The sequence below is a fragment of the Ziziphus jujuba genome, chromosome 3 (genome assembly GCF_031755915.1).
Source record: "Ziziphus jujuba cultivar Dongzao chromosome 3, ASM3175591v1".
Taxonomy (NCBI): Eukaryota; Viridiplantae; Streptophyta; class Magnoliopsida; order Rosales; family Rhamnaceae; genus Ziziphus; species Ziziphus jujuba.
The window spans coordinates 33516241-33523741 of NC_083381.1; the positions used below are offsets into that span (position 1 = coordinate 33516241).

At 27.7% G+C, this 7501-nt stretch overlaps 1 long non-coding RNA gene across 1 annotated transcript; it reads right to left on the reverse strand.

The window, feature by feature from the left end:
* Window positions 1-885: 885 nt before the first annotated feature.
* Window positions 886-4640, reverse strand: LOC125423338 (uncharacterized). The gene is made up of 2 exons (XR_007241867.2): window positions 3781-4640; window positions 886-1041 (listed from the first exon to the last, which is right to left on the reverse strand). It is a non-coding gene; the product is annotated as an uncharacterized LOC125423338 (long non-coding RNA).
* Window positions 4641-7501: the final 2861 nt, after the last annotated feature.

Sequence of the window (7501 nt, forward strand, 5' to 3'; positions counted from 1 at the left end):
CTTTACAACATTGGAAGGCTTTAACCATATGTTGAACTCCAATACCTGGTTCCACATTGGGCCCCGGGTTCCGGACTGCGGTGCGGGTTCGCTTTTGCTGTCTGCACCGGTCCACCCGAAAATATGGGCTGGAGGTTCTACGCCGGCCTTTGGGCAAAAGGTTTCGAGCTTTCACAACTTCGACCATCAGTTTTCGGTTGTGGCCATTAATATTGGAGGCTTTATATATATATATATATATATATATGATCATTTTGGTTTGCTTCAATTATGTGTGTGTGTGTGTGTGTGTGTGTGTGTGTGTGTGTGTATAGAGAGAGAGAGAGAGAGAAGGGATTTGCTTACAGATAGAGAACAATATATACAATTAAAAAAGAGGGAGGGTCATGTAGATTAATTTATAATTTGTTGAATATATATAGCATATATTCTTTGGTGATTTATTTCACATTGTATAGTAGTGGAATTCCAATTAGCTAGATTTATGGTTTGTTAAAAAAAAAATGAAAATTGAATTTAGGTCTTAACTTGATCACCAGGAAAGCTTTTAAAAATATAGTGATTGTTCCATCATCTTAAGTTCCTCAGCTACTTATAAACAAGAATTCTCACGGTCCTTTAACACTAGTATTCACTACATGTAGATATATATATATATATAGATACAGAGAGAGAGAGAGAGAGAGAGAGAGAGAGAGAGAGAGAGAGAGAGAGAGAGTTATGAACTGTATATAAAAACAGCGTTATATATTTACATATTTCTGATGTGTTTGGAATTCAATGACTTTGAATGCCACCATGAGAAAGAACAATATTATTTGATGTTATGCTTTTACGAAGATGAGTTACTTTTGGTATCAGAGAGCATTATTTTTGTCATAACAAACAATAATTAAGTGGAAATATGATAAAGATTACAGTAGCTAGCTAGTCATTCAAAGTACCTTTTGTCTCAAATTCCTATAAATCTGGATCTGACTGGAAACATTTTTGACATGGCAAAGCTTCCTTTCATGCATACAAGTCGGCCCCCCAACAAATCTGTCCTGATTTAAAAATAATAAATAAATGTTGGGTAGCCATTGCTTCATGCATGGCTTCTATTTGTGTCGATCACATGCCACAGGATGGAGTGTATATATATATATATATATATATATATATATATATATATATAGAGAGAGAGAGAGAGAGAGAGAGAGAGATAAAATTTACACTACATAAGTATATTTCCAGTATTATTATGATGGGTGACATTATGGTAAGTATTTGTCCCAATTTTATATAATTCATAAAATATATTATCAAATTATTTATTTTTTTTTTTTTGAAACTGAAAATTTATTGAAACAAAAAAAAAAAATCATTACAAAAAAATTTAGATTCAGAAAGCTTCCTTAAATACATTCTCTTGAATCATGTAAGTACTATAAAAAACAGGCAACCAGCTTACATATTATCAAATTACATATAATCCTATGTAAAATGCCAATCATGCAGGATATAGGCAGGTATATTTGTAGCTTTGGCGATGTGGCATTTATGGCTGCTTGCATAGTTTGTCAATATATATATCTATTATATCAAACCAAAATACCATGCAGTGCAATGCCTAGCTTCCTCAAAATATATTTTTGTTTCCAAAGTATTGATATATGCATATGCATTTTATATATAAACAGTTCTATAATATATTTGTATATTTACCTTATGATGAGCATCTCATGTCTCACCACATATGGCAGGAGAGAAAATTAAAAATTTACAATATATATATATATAAGTAAAATTCTTAAATGGAGGAAATCCCAAACAAATTTCGTTCCGGATAATAATAAAGATGATTTTTTTTCAAAAACCTTCTTCTTTTGTAGATGTAATAAAAGACAATTTTTTAAAAAACAATCTTCTTTATTAATGTTCTGGATAAAATTTGTTATAGATATCCCATACCAGAAATTATATATATATATATATATATATATATATACATATACATATACATATATATGTATAAGCATATATAAAATAATGTTGAAGTGAGTGAGAAACTGAGAAAATTTTTGGTTTTTATGCCTCTACATGTGAAGAGGTGGTGTCACCCACCATTTGGTGGGGAACTTCACTCACTGTAAATATTTCGTACGTATTTATTATATATATATATATATATATACATACATATATATATAAAAGGGGGTACAGTGTCTGTCTTCTTCATTTCTGTTCTGGTATTATTTATTTTTTTAATCTATAACTTTTCTACTGTTTTCCAGCGTAACTTAGAATTTTTTTTTTTTTTTTTTTTGAACTACAAGTAAAGATAAGCAAAACATGTAGCTTAAGTAAGAACAGATCACTAAGTAGAAGAATGCAGCTAAATATTACTATTCATGTAAATTTTTTTTGGAATATTAATATTCATTAATTTGTTAAGAAAATAAGTTTTGATTTATCATACGCATAATTTAAAAACATGCATACACTTTATTAAGTAATATCATATTATAGCTAAATGACTTCATCATCAAATATATACTACAAATTAATTTGTCTTTGAGAAAATAAGTTTTGATTCATCATATGCACATATAAAAACATGCATACATTTTACTAAATAATATCATATTATAATTAAACAACTTCAACGTCTTTTGAAAAAAAAAAAAAAAAACAAAAACAAAAAACTTCATCATCAAATTATGTATTCTACAAAAAAAACTATGTCCAAACCATTTATTATATATGACAAGATCAAAACATAATAATGAACAACATATAACATTTCATCGTATTCACCAAAAATAAAATAGCACTTCATCGTATAACTGTTTTTTTTTTTTTTTAATCCCTATATTCATTATTTATTTATTGCTATTTAATTTGCAATTAATAATGAACATGATGGACGTCATATATATTTATTGCGTGTCTCCACGTGTTTGTTCCCTTTGCCTATCGTTGATCATTTCTATATATTCTTTTTCTACTGCTCCTTTTCGAACCAAAGGAAAAAATAAAACATAAAAGAGAACATATTATGTATATATATATATATAGATTATATCAGCAAAAAAAAAAAAATATATATATATATATAGATTATGTATGTTAGTATTATATTAGATCTCTTGATGCGTTGCATATGCAAATTCTAAATTGTATATATGATATTTGTTTGCAGATCAGATCATGTATTGAGAAATGGGACAGGAGTTGTACTATAAATCTGATCTTGAACAAGTCAAAGAAGTATTACATACATGTTGTAAAGATGGAAATTAAAGCCAGTAACTACAAGTACTGAATCAACCTATGTGAAACCCTCATCTCAAGTTCTACTATTTAATTTTTTATAAATCCATCACTTAAGAATATTGGTATATACATCCTCGCTCAAACTTTAATCTCGTTAGACCTTGGTTTTGGAGCACCAGTCAATGGGTAAAACCCATCAATTATTAAGAGCACAAGTACCAGGCTATTAGTTAATTATAATTACTTATAAAATCGTATAACCCCCAAAAAAAAAAAAAAAAAAAGAATAAAACAAGAAATTACTTAGAATGTAAACTACATGAATATTGAAGAGCAAGCACTTCCTCTGAAGGCAGAAACCTAGGGGTTTTTTGGTTGCTTTTAAACCGTTGTTTCCAGAGCAAAAAAAAAAAAAAAAAAAGTACTTCCTCTGAAGAGATCAAAGTGTGTAAATAACATCTAAATAGTTGATCATGAAAATATATTTTAGATATATGCATATGAAAGAGATAGAGATCTTACCCTGAATTCCACCATGTTAGCTAGCCTTCTTCAAGGAAAAGAATGGTGTGTGGAATGAAGCTTGGTCCGAGATCATTAATTCCATCAACTTCAATAGAAATTAATGAAAAAAAGGGAGAGAGATCAAAATAAAAGAATAAATATGGAGTGATCTTGGATCAAACCTAATTCCAAACACTCCCTTTCCTTCAACTTCTATATATTTCTTATATATAGTCAACATAGATATGATCCAAAGCTCTCTCTCTTTAAAAATTCCAAACATAAAATACACTATTGGAGAAGACAAACGGGATTTCGGATCAAACTTCATTCCAAACACCTCCTTTCCTGATCTCTCTTTTTCATTCATCAGACCTAAAAACTAAGATCTCTCATACAAAACCCATGTCCATAAAAACAAATAACTAGAGAAACACACAAGCTGAATCTTTCATCAAAGTTAAAAAGAAAAAAAGAAAAAAGAAAAAAAGAAAAAAGAACAAGCTAGCTGAATCGATCTTGGATGGAAACTTAAATTTCCATATGAGATTCCAACTGCTTCTTTTCCCTATCTCCCCTAGCTAGAACTCAGTCACTTTCTTTTTCTATTTATCTCTCATGGCTCAACAATCAAATCAAAGTAAAAGCTGCAAAGTACTCAAGTTCACAATGATCAATAATCTCTCTTATACACGCACAGGGCAGAATGATATATCGAGAAGAGAGGTGAGTCAGAAGAGACAAGTAAATAAATAAAAAAGAGAGTGATTTTTATTTTTAATTTCTTTTTTTTTTTTTTGGTAGAAAAATAAAAAGAGAGAGATAAATATGGAAAATCACATGGAAAGACAGGTCATTGCAAGCATAAAATAATGGAATAAAAAAGGTGGTGCAGGTGGGGTTTGGAGAGGGACGGAGTGTTGTCTTGTTCTAAAAGCTTTTTTACAAGACCAAAAAAATAAATAAATAAAATAAAATAAAAAGAAAGAAAAAGAGAGTGGTCATAGAGGCTTTTACAGGCTACCTCTGAGCAAAAGTAGCCAGCACTGAAAATAACGAGGACGACCAATATTGGAAAAAGCATGGCTAAGGGACATGGACCTCAACAACTACATTAATCTGAATACTATTATATAATATTTTCGGTCTTTTTTTAATTTATATTTTAGTTTGCTTGTTTGTTGGGGTCACATTAAGGGAAAGTGTGCATATATATATATATATATATATGTTTCCATTGTCAAGATTAAAAAGTTTAATGCCCATGATCCAACCATATATGATTCATCACCCATCGATTATTTTTTCGTACTATATATGCATAGATATAGAGTAACATCCTCTACTGTATATTCCAAGAAAATAAAGTATAAATAGATTTAATTGGTAGTGCCAACAACGTGATTGTTCATATATAATGGTAAATAATTGAAAAGGTAAATTTTACATAGCCTTCTACATTTTGTAATTTATTATATATGATATAGAAATGACTTTTTAGTATTTAAAATTACACTATAACTCATTAAATTTTATTTTTTTTATATTCACTTTTTCTGTTAGTAAGATTTTAGGGATATTATCATCAGAGATCCTTAAACTATACTGTTAGTGACACTTAAGTTCTCAAATTAATTTTTTTTTAACAACTTTGTTCCTGAACTTACAAATTTATTTTACTGTTAATCCCTAGCTTAAACTTTTATATATCAAAGTTAAACTTTTATATAGTTTAGGAACCACATACATAATAAACACCACAAAATATCTAAATAATACTTTTAAATATATTTTTTAGATAAAATAAATATTTTTTATTCATAATTATTTAAAAATCTTTAAAAAATTATTTTTTTTATAGAAAATCATGAAAAAAATTTGGGAAAGTACTTTTTGCTTTGGAATATTTTTTAAAAATAGAAAATTTAAAATATATAAATTTTTTATAATAATTTTATTTTTAAAATCAAATGTCATTTAGTAACCTTTCATTTACGTCCTTCATTTGTTTATATAAAATATAGATTTTTTTTATTTATGAGAATGATTTACTAATATTTTTGAATTTTTATATTGGTTTTTTTATTTTATGGATAAATCTAGAATGATCAAATTTTTTTACCAAAATTTTGGTATTCATGATTTGACTTTTTTAAATAATTTACCTTCTCATAAATATAAGAAAATATCAATTTAATACAATTATAAAATTGCTACGTAATTGGTAAATGGATAATTGCCACATAATTCTCTTGATAAATTTCAAACATTTAATATTCATTTCAGTTTCTAGATATAGTATTGTATACTCAAATTTGTCCAAAAGGAAAAAAAAAAAAAAGGATATGATTTTGTATAAAAAGTATAATTTTTAGATTTAAAAATAATTACTGATAAAATATTTATTTTGTTGAAAAATATATTTAAAAATATTATTTTTTTTTAATATTTATTGCATATGTGGTCCCTAAACTATATAAAATTTCACTTTAGTCCCTCATAATAACAAAATTTTGGATGGCAAGTTAGAGATTAACAGTGAAACAAATTTGCAAGTTTAAGAACTAATTTGTCAAAAAAAAAAAAAACAAAATCATTTGAGAATTTAACTGTCACTAGCATTATAGCTTACGGACATCTGGTGATAATACCTTAAAATTTTATGACAAAGAGGTCTTTAATTACAAGTTTACCACTGGAGAGAAGGAGCATTTTCATCCATATTGAAGTTTGATTCCTAACTTTAAATATATTTTACTATTAGACCAAACCTACAAATATATATATATATATATATGACAATTAAGACTTGAATGCATATTTCCTTTTAAATTAGAAATATTATTATAATCAGAAAAACAAAAAACAAATAATTAAATTATTCAGCTTTGGTCCAGCCCAATCCATTTAGATTGAACCATATATGAAAAAGATTCAAAAAAAAAAAAATTATATTACTCAACTTTGGTCCAGTCCAATTCAATTGGATTGGACCATAAATAGAAAATCCATATGGGTCCTTTATCCGGATATAGGCAGGATGTGACTGTGGATCCACCCAGTACATGGAAATGAAGAATTGTCGCATTACCATAGCACAATTGACAATGACAATATGACATTAGGATAACTTTCTAGGTTCTACGTTTTGGTGATAAAACCTATGTCTTGAATTCAAGGATGCAAATGTTGACAAAATCATATGGATGTTTTGGTGCTAACGATACCGATAAGGAGGTGTGAGAAATATCTTCCTTGTATGGTCGATTTTTTCACAACAATTTTTTAGTATCGCCCAAAAATCAGAGTCAAATCAAATTTCAATGGAAATGTGACAGATATATTGGATCGCAGGTCAAATATTGACATCTTCAAGTTGCACTTTAGATTTGGATGTGTGAGGGGCGGCGGCTAGGTTAAATTGTTTGAAAAGGAAGATGCACTTAAGGGATTAGGTTAATGAACTGTCAAATGAATTTAATATGGGCTGAAAATGGCCTTGGATGTAAAATGTGGCCACTAAGCTTAAAAATGAATTAGATATGTAGGCCTTTTAACTTAAACAATGTCAAGGACTTCTTTTAAAATGATAATATTATTTAGAAAAATAGTTTTTTTTTTTTTTTTTTTTGGGAAGAAACTTAACCCAAAAAAAAAAAAAAAAGATTGAATGTAAACAAATTAATTATAGTAATAAATATATAGAATTATGATATAAAATACATGGAATGATAATCAT